The following is a 14550-nucleotide window of genomic DNA, read 5'->3' as shown; positions in this document are numbered from 1 at the left end:
GTTCATCACCAATAAACCAGCCTTACAAGAAATGTTAAAGGGACATATTTAAGTGAAAAAGAAAAGATCACAAATAAGAATGATAAAATCATCAAAAAATAAATAAATAAAATCACTGGTAAAGGCAAATATACAGTAAAGGTAGCAGATCAACCACCTATGAAGCTAATATGAAGGTCAAAAGAGAAAAGTAGTAAATTATCTATTTCCTTGATAAGAGGTTGGTGGATACATACACACACAAAAGAGGTTAAATATGATATCAAAAACATAAAATGTTTGGGGACGGGAGTAAAAGAGTACAGCTTTTAGCAAGACATCAAACTTAAGAGACCATCAACTTAATATAGATTACTATTTGCATATGTTATCATATGTGAACCCCATGGTAATCACAAACCAGACCCCTATAATAAATACACAAAAAATTAAGAGAAAGGAATCCAGAGTAGTTCCCTTCATCTCTGCCCCCTAAGTTACAACTAAACAGATATTCATTAACCAACAGAGCATTCCCTACAAAGCACAATAAGACGTCTGGGAGATCCATGCAACCGTATGTGTGAAGATGGGGAACTGGATCCCCAGGAGCAGTGGAAAGAGATGAGCAGGTCCGACTTGCTCCCTGGTGGCAGTGATCTAGGTCCTGGGTCCTCAAACAGCAGCTTGCAGGTGATTGTAAGAAGAGACAGGGGTAGCCAGGCCTTCACATGAACACTTTCACTTTCAGAGTTGCAGCCCAGCTGTGGGAGAACCCATCAGGCCTCAGCAGCTCACCATGGGAATGCTATCCACTGAGTAGCATGGTTCAGCCCCAACAAAGAAGCCCTCACCAAGCACGGCAGCTCAGGTGAACCACCCATGTGTGTAGAGCCATCTCCTTCTTGTGAAAGAAAGCGCTCTGCCTCTCCCGCCTAGCTCACCAGCTTCTCTGGTCCCCTGCCTAGGCAGCATGCATGTGCAACCCACCAAACCACTGCAGCCAGCAGGCAAAGACAGACAAGACCTACTGGCACAACTTTCAGCAGATGCAGCAGGTTCAGAAAACACAGCTCCTGCGCTCCCGAGAAGTGGAAGGTGGAATGTGTAACCTGATACAACTGCAAATGCATCAGCACAGGATCAGTTCATCAAACACCATGGAAAACTACAGTAACACTTCAAAGCATAAGGAAAATGACAAGTCGTCAGAAACCAACACTCAAGTCAGAGAAATCAATCAATGTGATATGCCACATTAACAAAATGAGGAATAAAAATCACATGATCATCTCAATAAATGCAGAGAAAACATTTGACAAGATCTATCATCCATTTATGATAAAACTCTCAATAAAATGAGTATAGAAGGAAAGTGCCTCAACATAATAAAAGCCATATATGACAAACCCACAGCCGTCATCATACTTAATGGTGAAAAACTGAAAGCCATCGCCCTGAGAGGAGGAAAATGATAAGGGTGCCCACTTTCACCACTCCTATTCAAAATATTCCTGGAGGTTTGGGCCAGAGGAATAAGGCAAGAAAAAATAAATAAAGGATATCCACATTGGAAAGGAAGAAGTGTCACTGTTTGCAGATGACACGATTCTATACATAGAAAACTCTAAAGAATCCAGCAGAAAGCTATTGGAAACAAACAACAGCTACAGCAATGTTCCAGGACACAAAATCAACTTACAAAAATCAGTTGTGTTTCTATACATGAACAACAAAGTAGCAGAAAGAGAAATTAAGAATACGATCTTATTTACAACCACAACAAAAAGAATAAAATACCCAGGAATAAATTTAACCTAGATGCTGAACACTATAAAACATTGTTGAAAGAAATTGAAGAAGATACAAAGGAATTGAAAGATATTCTGTGCTCTTAGATTGGAAGAATTAACACAGTTAAAATGTCCATACTTCCTAAAGCAATCTACAGGTTCAATGCAATCCAAGTCTCAATGACATTTTTCACAGAAATAGAACACAAGACTTCTAAAATTTATTTAGAATGAGAAAAGATTCTAAATAGCCAAAAGAATCCTGAGAAAATAGAACAAAGCTGGAGTTATCACACTTCCTGATTTCAAAATATACTACAAAGCCATTGTAATCGAAACAGCATGGCACTGGCACAAAAAGAGACACACAGATCAATGGTACAAAATTGAGAACCCAGAAATAAACCCATATGTCTATGGACAGCTAATTTTCAATAAGGAAGCCAAGAACACACAACAGCGAAAAGAAAGTCTCTTCAATAAACCATTTTGGAAAACCAGACAGCCAGGTGCAAAAGAATGAAAGTAGACTATTATCCTACACCACACACAAAACTTAACTCAAAATGGATTAAAGGCTTGAATGTAACACCTGAAACCATAGAACCTCTAGAAGAAAATATAGGCAGTACATTCTTTGACATTGATCATAGTAGTATATTTTCAAATACCATGTCTGACCAGGCAAGGGAAACTAAAGAAAAAATAAACTAGTGGTAATACATCAAACTAAAAATCTTGTTCCTAGCAAAGGATACCATCTACAAAATGAAAAGACGACCTAACAATTGGGAGAAGATATTTGCAAACCGTATATCTGGTAAGGGGTTAATATACAAAATATGTAAAGAACTCATAAATCTCAACAACAACAAAAAACAACCCAACTAGAAAATGGGCAAAGAAGATATGCAGATGGCCAAGAGGCACATGAAAAGACGTTCAACATCACTAATTATTTGGGAAATGGAAATCAAAACTACAATGAGACATGATTTTACACCTGTCAGAATGGCTATAATTAACAAGACAAGTAATAATAAGTGCTGGACAGCATGTGGAGAAAAGAGAACCCCTGTATGCTGCTGCTGGGAATGCAAGCTTGTGTAGCCACTATGGAAAGCAGTATGACTATTCCTCAAAAAATTAAGTATAGAACTACCATATGATCCAGCTCTTCCACCTCTGGGTACTTATCCAAAGAACATGAAAACACAAATGTGTAAAGATATATGTACCCCTATGTTCACTGCAGCATTATTCATAATGGCTAAGACTTGGAAACAACCTAAGATCCCATCAAGGGAACAATAGATAAAGAAGATATGGTATATATACACAATGCAATACTACTCGGCTATAAAAAAAAAGGTGGAATCTTGTTATTTGCAACAACATGAATGGACCTTGAGGGTATTATGCTAAGTGAAATAAGTCAGATGGATAAAGTCAAATACTGTATGATCTCCCTCATAAATAGAAAATAAAAACAACAACAACAAGAAAACACATATATATAGAGATTAGATTTGTGGTTACCAAAGTGGGGGAAGCGAGGGAGTAGGGTGAAAGGGGTGATGGGGTGTATGTGTATGGTGATGACGGTAGTCTTTGGGTGGTGAATATGATGCAGTCTGCACAGAGGGTGAAATATAATGATGTATGCCTGAAATTTATATAGGGTTATAAACCAATGTTATCTCAATAAAAAAAATGTAAAGGAAGAAAATTTCATTAAATTTCAGGAAAACATATATAATGAATTTTAGAAGTGGTACTGGTTATAAACTAAAAAGATTCTTAATGCAGCACCTTATGCATAATGTTACTCTTAGGCCTAAATATTATAAAACACTATAAATCTTTACACCAATCCTTATAACACTGAAGTCACTTATAGAAATCAGAAGAAAAATTTAAACAAGTAATAAAGTCATGCTTTTAATTTTATTCAGTGATGTTCTTTCATGTAGGTAAGAAAATAATAGAACTCACATATTTCCAAGAGCCCCATGCTGCCTTTCTAATGAAATGTTGCATGATTTTATGGGTAGTCTTGTCATGATGATCAAAAGGATAGACTGGGACTTTTATCAAGAATGTACCATTAGCTGCCTGAATTATGTCAATGGATTCAAAAATAAAACACCGGGGAAAAGAAGAACAAAGGGAAGAGAGGAATGAACACAGATGAAGAAAATATTATAGGGCATGGCAGAATCATGCAAGTGAAATATTGATCACACACACATTACTCCTCATCAGAGATTTTTTTTAAGATGCTACTTTGCTAAAAATGAACAAAGACCTTTTTCACTTACTTTTAATGCTTATACTCCAAACAGCTTTAGACAGCCTTAAGTTTCAAGTAAAATTCAAGACATCTAATCCTTTTAGAATTGCTGTTTTTATTGTTCAAATCAAGACTAAACAATAAGATTAATAAGCAGATTACCTGGAAACTTCTGCTCTTTAAGAGATAAAATATTATTTGGATGTTGTGTATCTGGCTAGAGAAGTGGGAGAACACAACTCAGATATGAATGTCCTAGTCACGTCTTCCTTAAAGTCTGAGATTGTCCTTGAATAGATGGCATAATGTTCTTCATATTCTAGTATCTGGAAAGACTATAACTCTTAGAAGGCATGCAATTTTCTCAGAATGATAATTTCACTAAAAGAACATGACTATTTCCATTTTATATACAGACAACAAACAGTTCTTAAAAACAAATGTTTTAAGAAAGATTTCTGTAGTACATAGTATGCAGTGTTGGGATTTCAAATTAAGTAGTTATTAGAGACCCATAGAAAACTTCTTAAAATATTATACACACACAATTCTATATTTGCATATTTGTGTGTATGTATGTGTGTGTAATCATAAAAGTGAATACACTATATACTCCATAGTATTGAATTTTACTACATTAGTAATTTCTAGTTATAATTATTTAGGGACTTTCACCTCTATGGTTCACAAAATATGCAATTTATTAGAGAATAAGTTAATAATGCCAGGAAACAAACTAAATATTTCTGGGCTGGCCCAGTGGCGCAGCAGTTAAGTGCACATCTTCCACTTCGGCTGCCCGGGATTTCCCAGTTCGGATCCCGGGTGTGGACATGGCATGGCTTGGCAAGCCATGCTGTGGTAGGTGTCTCACGTACAAAGTAGAGGAAGATGGGCACGGATCCTGGCTCAGGGCCAGCCTTCCTCAGCAAAAAGAGGAGGATTGGCAGCAGTTAGCTCAGGGCTAATCTTCCTCAAAAAGAAAAACTAAATATTTCTCTCTGCCTCAAACTTTACCATGCAGATGTCAGTTTAACGTTTTATTATAAATGCACAATACTGATTGAATATACTAGATATACATATTCCACTAATAATATTCATTCATAAAGTTAATGATTGAAGGTAGAAAAACACAAAATTTATATTTTGTGACTAAATATAAATTTCTACCCTAATATTATCTTGCTTGAATCTGTACCTACGAGTGGTATTGCTGAGCCATGGAGTATTTGTATGTTCAGTTTTACTGACTAATGCCAAACTACTGTATAAAATGGTCGACCATTTACACTCCCACTAGCAGTGTTCAAGAGTTCCCTTTTATCCTCATTCTTTCCAATGCTTTGTATTGTTAATTTTTTATTGTTGTGAATATAAATTATATAAAATATCATTATAACCCTGTTTGCTTCTCCTTTTTCTAATGAGCTTGAGTTTCTTATGTTCATTGGCAATTCATATTTTTCCTTCTATGGGATGCCTATTTATGCCCTTTTAAGGTTAAATCAAGTGCCATTCTGATTGATTTGTTGCAGGATTTTTGTGCTGTTTTCTACATATTCTGGATACTAATACTGCATTTTTCCCTGTTGTATCTTCTCTCTATATGCTGGTTGTCTTTTCACCTTTTCACGTTGTCTTTTGATGCACAAAATTTCTTAATTATGTAGCACCCAAATTTTCTCATTTCTTTTCTAGTCAGTGATTTTTATTTGTTTAAGAAATTCTTCCCTCTCCTGAGAGTTTAAATAGATATCACTTTATATTTTATTTTGAGGTTTATAATTTTGTTTTTCACATTCAGGTCTTTAGTCTTTCTGGAACTGATGTGGTGGAGTAAAAATGTATACTTATTTTTTTCCATATAGATGACCAATTTTTTTAGCATAATCTTTTGACTAGTCCTTTCTTTACTCTCTGTTCTTTAGTGTCACTTCTGTCATATATAGTGATCCATAAATGTGATTTTTTCTTTTTACTCTCTCTGGTCTTCTTGATTTTAAATGTATCCATACTTACACTAGTAATATTCTCATTTAATTACTATAGGTTTATAATGAGCCTTGACATTTGGTACAGTACATCACTTTATAGACAGCCCTGGTTGCCTAGTGGTTAAGATTCAATTCTTTCACCACCATGGCCTGGGTTTGTTTCCTGATCAGGAAACCACACTACCCATCTATTGGTTGTTGTACTGTGGTAGTGGCATGTTGCTGTGATGTTGAAAGCCATGCACCAGTAGGAGTCAGAAGTGATTCAATAGCACTCATAACAACAAAAACATCACTTTATATTATTATTGTATTTCAGTTGTTTCATAGTTGTTTTTGGCTTTTAGCACTTCCATACACATTGTATAATAATCTTAGGAGATTCCACAAAATCCCTGCAGTCATTTTCCCCCAGGTTTATTGAAGTATAATTGGTATAAAGATGCACATAGTTAATACATACAATTTTGTGAGTTTGGACATAGTATACAATCAAGTTGCTATCACCTACAATCAAAATAATAAATATACCTATCACTCACAAACTTTCTTGCATTTGGTTGTGTGTGTGGTAAGAACACTTAATATGAGATTTACTCTCAATAAATTTTTAGGTGCAAGCATACCTTATTTTATTGCTGTTTGATTTATTGCACTTCTCAGATACTGTGTTTTTTACAAATTGAAGGTTCGTGGCAACCCTGCATTGAGCAAGGCTATTGGTGCCATTTTTCCAACAGCATTTGTTCACTTCATGTCTCTGTGTCACATTTTGGTAATTCTCACACTATTTTGAATTTTTTCATTATTATTATTTGTTATGGTTATCTGTGATCAGTCATTTTTTATGTTAGTATTGTAATTGTTTTGGAGTGCCCTGAACTGAAATCATATAACAGCAAACTTAATTCATAAATGTTAGGAATTTTCTGACTGCTCCACTGACTGGATATTCACTGTCTTTCTCCCTCTCCTCAGGCCTCCCTATTCCCTGAGACACAATATTGAAACAAGACCAATTAACAATCTTACGATGGCCTCTAAGTGTTCAAGTGGAAGGAAGAGTTGCATGTCTCTCACTTTAAATCAAAAGCCAGAAATTATTAAGGTTAGTGAGAAAGGCATGTTGAAATCCAAGATAGGCTGAAAGCTAGACCTCTTATGCCAGTTAGCCAAGCTATGAATGCAAAAGAAAAATTCTTGAAGGAAATTAAAAACGCTACTCCTGTGAAAACACAAATGATAAGAAAGCAAAATAGACATTGCTGATATGGAGAAAGTTTTGGTAGTTGGGACAGAAGATCAAACCAGCCACAACAGTCCCTTAAGCCAAAGTCTAATGCCCTAGCTCTCTTCAATTCTATGAAGGCTGAGAGAGGTGAGGAAGCTGCAGAAGAAATGTTTGAAGCAGCTGTTGGTTCATGAAGTTTAAGGAAAGAAGCCATCTCCATAACATAAAAGTACAAAATGAAGTAAAAAGTGCTGATGTATATAAACTGCAGCAAGTTATCCAGAAGATCTAGCTAAGATAATTAGTGAAAGTGACAATGCTAAGCTATAGATTTTCAGTGTAGACAAAACAGCCTTATATAGGAAATAGATGTCACCTAGGACTTCCATAGCTAGAGAGGAGAAGTCAATGCCTGGCTTCAAAGCTATAAAGGACAGGTTAATTCTCTTGTTAGGGGCTAATATAGTTGGTGACTCTAAATTGAAGCCAATGCTTATTTACTGTTCTGAAAACCCTAGGACCCTTAAAAATTATGCTAAATCTACTCTGCCTGTGCTCAATAAATGGAACAACAAAGCCTGGGTAATAGCAAATCGGTTTATAACATGGTTTACTGAATAGTTTATGCCCATTTTTGAGATCTACTGATAAAAAAATTAAAAGATTATTTAAAAAATATTACTTCCCATTGACAATGCACCTGGTCACCAAAGAGCTCTGATGAATATGTACAATGAGATTAATATTGTTTTCATGCCTGTGAACGCGACATCCATTATGCAGCCAATGGATCAAGGAGTAGTTTTGACCTTCGTCTTATTATTGAAGAAATACATTTCGTAAGGCTATAGCTGCAATAGATATTAATTCCTCTGATAGATCTTGGAAAAGTAAATGGAAAGCTTTCTGTAAAATATTCATCATTCTAGATTCCATTAAGAACATTTTTGATTCACGGAAAGAGGTCAAAATATCAATATTAACAAGAGTTTGAAAGAAGTTGATTGCAATCCTCATGGATGATTTTGAGGAGTTCAGGACATCAGTCGAGGAAGTAATTGCAGATGTGACAGAAATAGCAAGATAACTAAAATGAGAAATGGAGCCTGAAGTTGTCATGAATTGCTTCAATCTCATGATAGAACTTTAACAGATGAGGAGTTGCATCTTGCGGATGAGAAAGAAAGTGGGTTCTTGAGATAGAAACTACTCCTGTTGAAGATGTGAAAATTGTTGAAATTATTGTAAAGAATTTAGAATATTACATAAACTTCATTGATAAAGCAGTGACAGTGTTTAGAGGATTGACTCCAATTTTGAAAGAAGTTCTATTGTGGGTAAAATCTTCCCAAACTGTGCTGCAGGCTACAGAGAAATAATTCATAGAAAGAAGAGTCAATTCATGTGGCAAATTTCATTATTGTGTTATTTGTAAAAATTTCTACAGCCACCCTAACCTTGAGCAACCACCAACCTGATCAGTCAGCAGCTATCAACATCGAGGCAAGACCCTCTGCCAGCAAAAAGATTATGAATTGCTGAAGGCTCAAATGATGGTCAGCAGTTTTTGGCGATGAAATATTTTTAAATTAAGGTATGTACATTATTTTTTTAGATAGAATGCTGTTGCACACTTAATAGACTACGGTATAATGTAAACATAACTTTTATATGCACTGGGAAAACCAAAAGATTTGTATGAGTCAATTCATTGCAATATTCATCTTATTGGGTGGTCTGGAACCAAACCTACAGTATCCCCAAGGTATGTCTGTATTTTGTAATTATCCATTGTATCAGTAAATATCTCATTAATTTATAGCTGCATAGTGTTGTATTTCATAAATGTATTGTAATTTGTTTAATGAGGACTTTATTTTCAAACAAGTGATTTATTTCATATATTTTGCTATTCTAAAATGGTGATTTGGGAGGATAATGTTTTTTGCCAATATTCTTGATTATCCACCTTAAGAAAAACTTTTGTCATATTGACAAATCAAGAGGCATGCAATTGTTTGGAGTTTTGTATATGTAGCATGATAAAGAGTAGGATAGAGAAATAAGAAGTTCCAAGCAGTTTTTCCCTAATGGAAACATTAAAAATAATCAATGACAACTAGAGATGAGCTAAAATAACTTTACAGCCACTCTGCAAAACAGTCAAAGGTCTAGAGAAACCAAGTAAATGCCCAATCAAGAAAAAGCCACATTAAAGCAATAAGAAATATAATGATGTATTTATTCACTCTTGCCCAAACCCTTCCCTACCATGATGCAGTGTGGTCAGGAGGAAGCAATGGCCCAATTTCCAATGGATTCCCTGAGAGATTGGTCTTTTTTTTTTTTTTTTTTTGTCTGACTCAGAGCTTAGATGGAAACAGCAGGATAGCTCAGTTCTTAGGTTGTGAAAAGCTGCTAGAAAGAGTAGGAATTGCCCACAAAAGTTGAGAGGGACTACAGACCTTCAGATGCCTGCAACAAGAGCTTACATGCAGAGGAATACAGTAGAACATCTAAGTTACTGATAAGTAGCTAAGGTGAGACTTTTCAGATAATTAAGACATTGTAAAACAGCCATATATAAGGAGAAGTGAAAACACAGACACACACATATGCACACATGCATGCACAGAGTACAGAAAAGATGCAAGACCAGAAAAAAACAGAGAATATCTTTTTATAACTTAAGCCTTTATCCTGGGCTGATCTCAAGGCTCATAACATTCCCTGATGATTAATGAAGATCTTTTATGGCAAGGAACCAGAATGCAAAGACTGGGAGAGGTGGCTGTTTTTTTTCAAATGCCCAATTTTCAACAAAATAGCACAAGGCATTCAAAAAGAAAGGAAAATATGGCCCATGCAAAGGAAAATATAAAGCAGCAGAAAGCATCCATGAGGAAACAAACATGACAGATGTACTAGACAAAGACTTAAAAAGAAACTGTCTCAAATATGCTCAAAGAGCTGGAGAAAAACATAGACAAAGAACTAAAATAAGGAAATCAGGGAAATGATATGAGCAAAATGACGATATCAACAAAGAGATAAGAATGATAAAAATTAACTAAACAAATTCTGGAGATGAAAATTTAAATAACTGAATTAAAAAAAAATCACTAGAAAGTTCAAAATCTGACATAAGCAGGCAGGAAAATATTCAGTGAACTAGAAGATCTGACATTTGAAATTGTCAAGTCTGAGGAAAAGAAATAAAACAAATGAATAAAGGTAAACAGAGCCTATGGGTTTACGGGAAACCATCAAGTTGATTGATATACACACTATGAGGGTCCCAAAGAGAGAAGGGAGACAATGGGGAAGAGAGACTATTTGAAGAAATTATGGCTAAAAAACTTACAAAATTTGAGGAAAGACATGGATATACAAGTTCAAGCTGCTCAACAGATGCCAGGTAAGATACACTCAAAAGACCTACAACAAGATACATTGTAATCATTGTGTCAAAAGTCAAAGCTGAAGACAGAATCTTGAAAATAGCAAGAGATTCATCATGCACAAGGGATCCCTAATAAGATCATCAAGGGATTCTTCAGCAGAAACCTTGGAGGCGAGAAGCAGTGGGATGATATATTAAAGTGCTGAAAGAAAAAAGAAAAACCCTGTTAAGCAAGAATTTTATATCTGGCAAAAAATGTTCCTCAAAAATGAGGGAGAAATCAAGACATTCCCAGGTAAATGAAAGCTGAGGGCATACATTACCACCAGACTTGCTCTACAAGAAATGTTAAATGGAGTCCTTCAAGTTGAAATGAAACGATGCTAGGTAATAACTCACAGTCATAGAAAATGTGAGTATCTCCAGTAAAGGTAAAACAACGGGCAAATATAAAAAGCAATATTATTGGTTACCAGCTACACTTTTTTATTTCCTACATGAATTAAAAAACACTTATAAAGAATAATTATAAATCTATGTTAATATGTATAATATGTATAAAGATGTTATTTGTGACATAATATCTTAAAGTGGTGGTGGTAAACTGTGAAGGAGGAGAGCTTTGTATGCTATTGAAGTTAAGATGTTATCAATTTAAAATAGATTGTTTTAACTTTTGTATGTCATATGCAATACACATGGTAATCACAAAGAGAATATAGATTATACTCAAAAGGAAATGAGAAGGAAATTAAAAGATGTCACAACAAAAAAATAGCTGAATAAAAAGGAAGGCAGTGATCGAGTAAATGAGGGGGAAATGCTGTAAGATGTACAGAAAATAAATAACAAAAAATAATAAAAATAAAGAAAATACAAAAATAAGTCCTTCCCTTTCAGTACTCACTTTAAATGTAAATGGATTAAACTGCCTTATCAAAACATATAAATTGTCAGAATGGCTAAAAATGTAGGATCTAACACCAGGCTACAGAGATCCACTTTAGATCTAAGAACACATATAGGTTGAAAGCGAAAGTACGGAAAAAGGAGATCCCATGCAAATATTAACCAAAAGAGCGCTGGAGTGGTTACACTAATATTAGACAAATTAGACTTTAAGTCAAAAATTTATATAAAAGACAAAAAGAACATTATATATTGACACAAGGGTCAATTCTCATAGAAGGCAAAGTGATTATAAACATATATCCATGAAAGGTCAGAGCTCTAGGAAAAAAGTAGTGCTAAGAGGGAAATTTATAGCTATAAATGTCAACACTAAGAACGAAGAAAGATCTCAAATCAACAACCTAACTTTTCACCTTAAGGACATAGAAAAAGAACATTCTTCAGATAGAGGATGCAGAGAGCCCTGGGAGACAGGCTTGCAGGAAATGCTTCATTAGCTGTAGCGTGCTGGTGCTGCTTCAATAGGACGTGCACTGGCTGTCATTAGGAAGTGTGGTGTGGTTGCCATCATCCAACACAGAGAAAGGGCGATGGATTTTACTGTGAGTATGCCAAGGACACCTCTAAACTTCCGTCATGTCAGGCAGATAAAGTTACTACTTTATTTCACCACTCTGCAGGTAACTGAAACTCAATTACCCCTGCTGCTCACTCTCACTCGCTTACACCCTCTTGAGTTCAGATAGCTCTGGTGCTTCTCAGATCTCCCCAGTCTGTTCTCTTTGCTCTACCTCAGGGGTGAGCCTGTCATAGCCAGCCAACTACCCCTTCTTTCCAGGACTCACTTGAACATTTCAGCTCTACCTAGTAGACCATCTGCTTTGGTCTCTGGAGCCCTCATGCTGAGGCTTCTAATGAGGAACTGGCCTGAAGCATCTCTACACCTTCATGTTTATTTTAATGCTTTGGCTCTCTTGTTTTAGGGCTCTGTAAAAGATACATAATGAAATTTCTCCTGAAATGAATTACTGTGGTAGAAAAATTACACACATATATATTTTAAAATGAAATACCTCTATCTATATAAGCCTGCTTGAACAATTGGGTAAATATTTGCCTTTTTTAAAGTAATAATAAACTGGAATTTTTTCTTTCTAAAACAAACAAAAAGAGACAAAAAGGAGACCAAGCCTGTCCGATGCCCGCGCTCCATAAACATGGCCCAGAAAGGGTTATATAGGGTGCCTCATGGCCAATAGGCCTCTCACTGCTTCTCTTCCAGACTCCGGCAGTGAGAGATCCTTGTTGTTCCTCACTTCCCCCAGCCTTGCAGAGTCCTACAATTCCCAGTTATGCATGAACGCACGTTCATTCACCTTGGCCAGGCCAGTGTCCAGATTGGCAATGCCTGCTTGAAGTTCTATTGCCTGAAAAATGGCATCCAGCCCAATGGCCAGATGCTAAGTGACAAGATCATTGGGGCAGGAGATGACTCCTTCAACAGCTTCCTCAGTGGGACAGCTGCTGGCAAGCATGTGTGCAGGGTCATGTTTGTAGACCTGAAATCCACAGTCATTGATGAAGTTCACACTGGAACTTACCACCAGCTCTTCCACCCTGAGCAGCTCATCACAGGCAAGGAAGATGCTAACAATAACTATGCCTTCAGGTACAACCATTGGTAAGATCATTGCCCTCCTCATGTACTGAATTCATAAGCTGAGAACCAATGCAGAAGTTTTCAGGGCCTCTAGGTTTTCCACAGCTTTGCAGGGCAACTGGTTCTTAGTCCACCTCCCTGCTGATGGCACATTTCTCTGTAGGTGATGCCTAGATGTCCAAACTGCAGATCTGCAATTACCCAGCACCCCCAGGTTTCCACAGCTGTTGTTGAAGCCCACGACTCCATCCTCACCACCCATACCACCCTGGAGCACTCCGATTGTCCCTCTGTTGTAGAAAATGAGGCCATCTATGACCTCTATTATAGAAACTCAATATTGAGCACCCAACCTATACTAACCTTAACCACCTTATTAGTCAGACTGTGTCCTCCATCACTAACTGCTTCTTTCAGATTTGATGGAGCCCTGAATATTCATCTGACAGAATTCCAGGCCATCCTGGTGCCCTATTCCTGCATCCACCTCCCTCTGGCCACATATGCCCTTGTCATCTCTTCTAAGAAATCCTGCCATGAACAGCTTACTGTAGCAGAGATCAACAATGTATGCTTTGAGCCAGTCAACAAGACAGTGAAATGAGGCAGTCACCATGGTAAATACATGGCCTGCTTCTTCTTGTACCGCAGTGACATGGTTCCCAAAGATGTCAGTGCTGCCATTGCCACCATCAAGACCATGCACACCATACAGTTTGTGAATTTGTGTCCCACTAGCTTCTAATTTGGCACTCATTACTAGCCTCCTGCTGTGGTACCTGGTGGACAGCTGGTCAAAGTACTTCAAATTGAGTAACAGCACAGCCATCGCTGAGGCCTGGGCTTTCCTGGGCCATAAGTTTGATGTAATGTATGCCGATTATGTCTTTGCTCACTGGGATGTGGGTGAGGGCGTGGAGGAAGGAGAGTTTTCTTAGCCCCATGAGAAATGGCTGACCTTGAGAAGGATTATGAGGCAGTTGGAGTGGATAGTGCTAGAAGGAGAAGATGAGGCTGAAGAGTATTAACCTGTCTGCTGCAAATTTACACTCCATTTTCTTGAGACTGTCTTATTTCTGTTTTTCTGTGAAGCTATCCATTATGGCCCTAACTTGTCAACATGTGACGTTTCCATTAAAAAAAGAAGAACAAACTAATTCTAAGGCTTGAAGAAGGAAAGAACTAATAAATGTCAGAGTGGATATAAATAAAATTTCAAGTAGAAAAACAATAGAGAAAAATCAATGAATCTAAGATTGGTTCTTCAAAAAGATCAACAAAA

General features: G+C 36.6%; 1 pseudogene; it reads left to right on the top strand.

Annotated features, from left to right (window-relative positions):
- The first annotated feature begins 13050 nt into the window (after positions 1-13050).
- LOC103543468 (tubulin alpha-1C chain pseudogene) lies at positions 13051-14296 on the top strand (annotated as a pseudogene).
- The last annotated feature ends 254 nt before the right edge of the window (positions 14297-14550 follow it).

Source organism: Equus przewalskii, chromosome X (genome assembly GCF_037783145.1).
Source record: "Equus przewalskii isolate Varuska chromosome X, EquPr2, whole genome shotgun sequence".
NCBI classification, from domain to species: Eukaryota; Metazoa; Chordata; class Mammalia; order Perissodactyla; family Equidae; genus Equus; species Equus przewalskii.
This window is presented reverse-complemented; position numbering and strand designations above follow the sequence as displayed.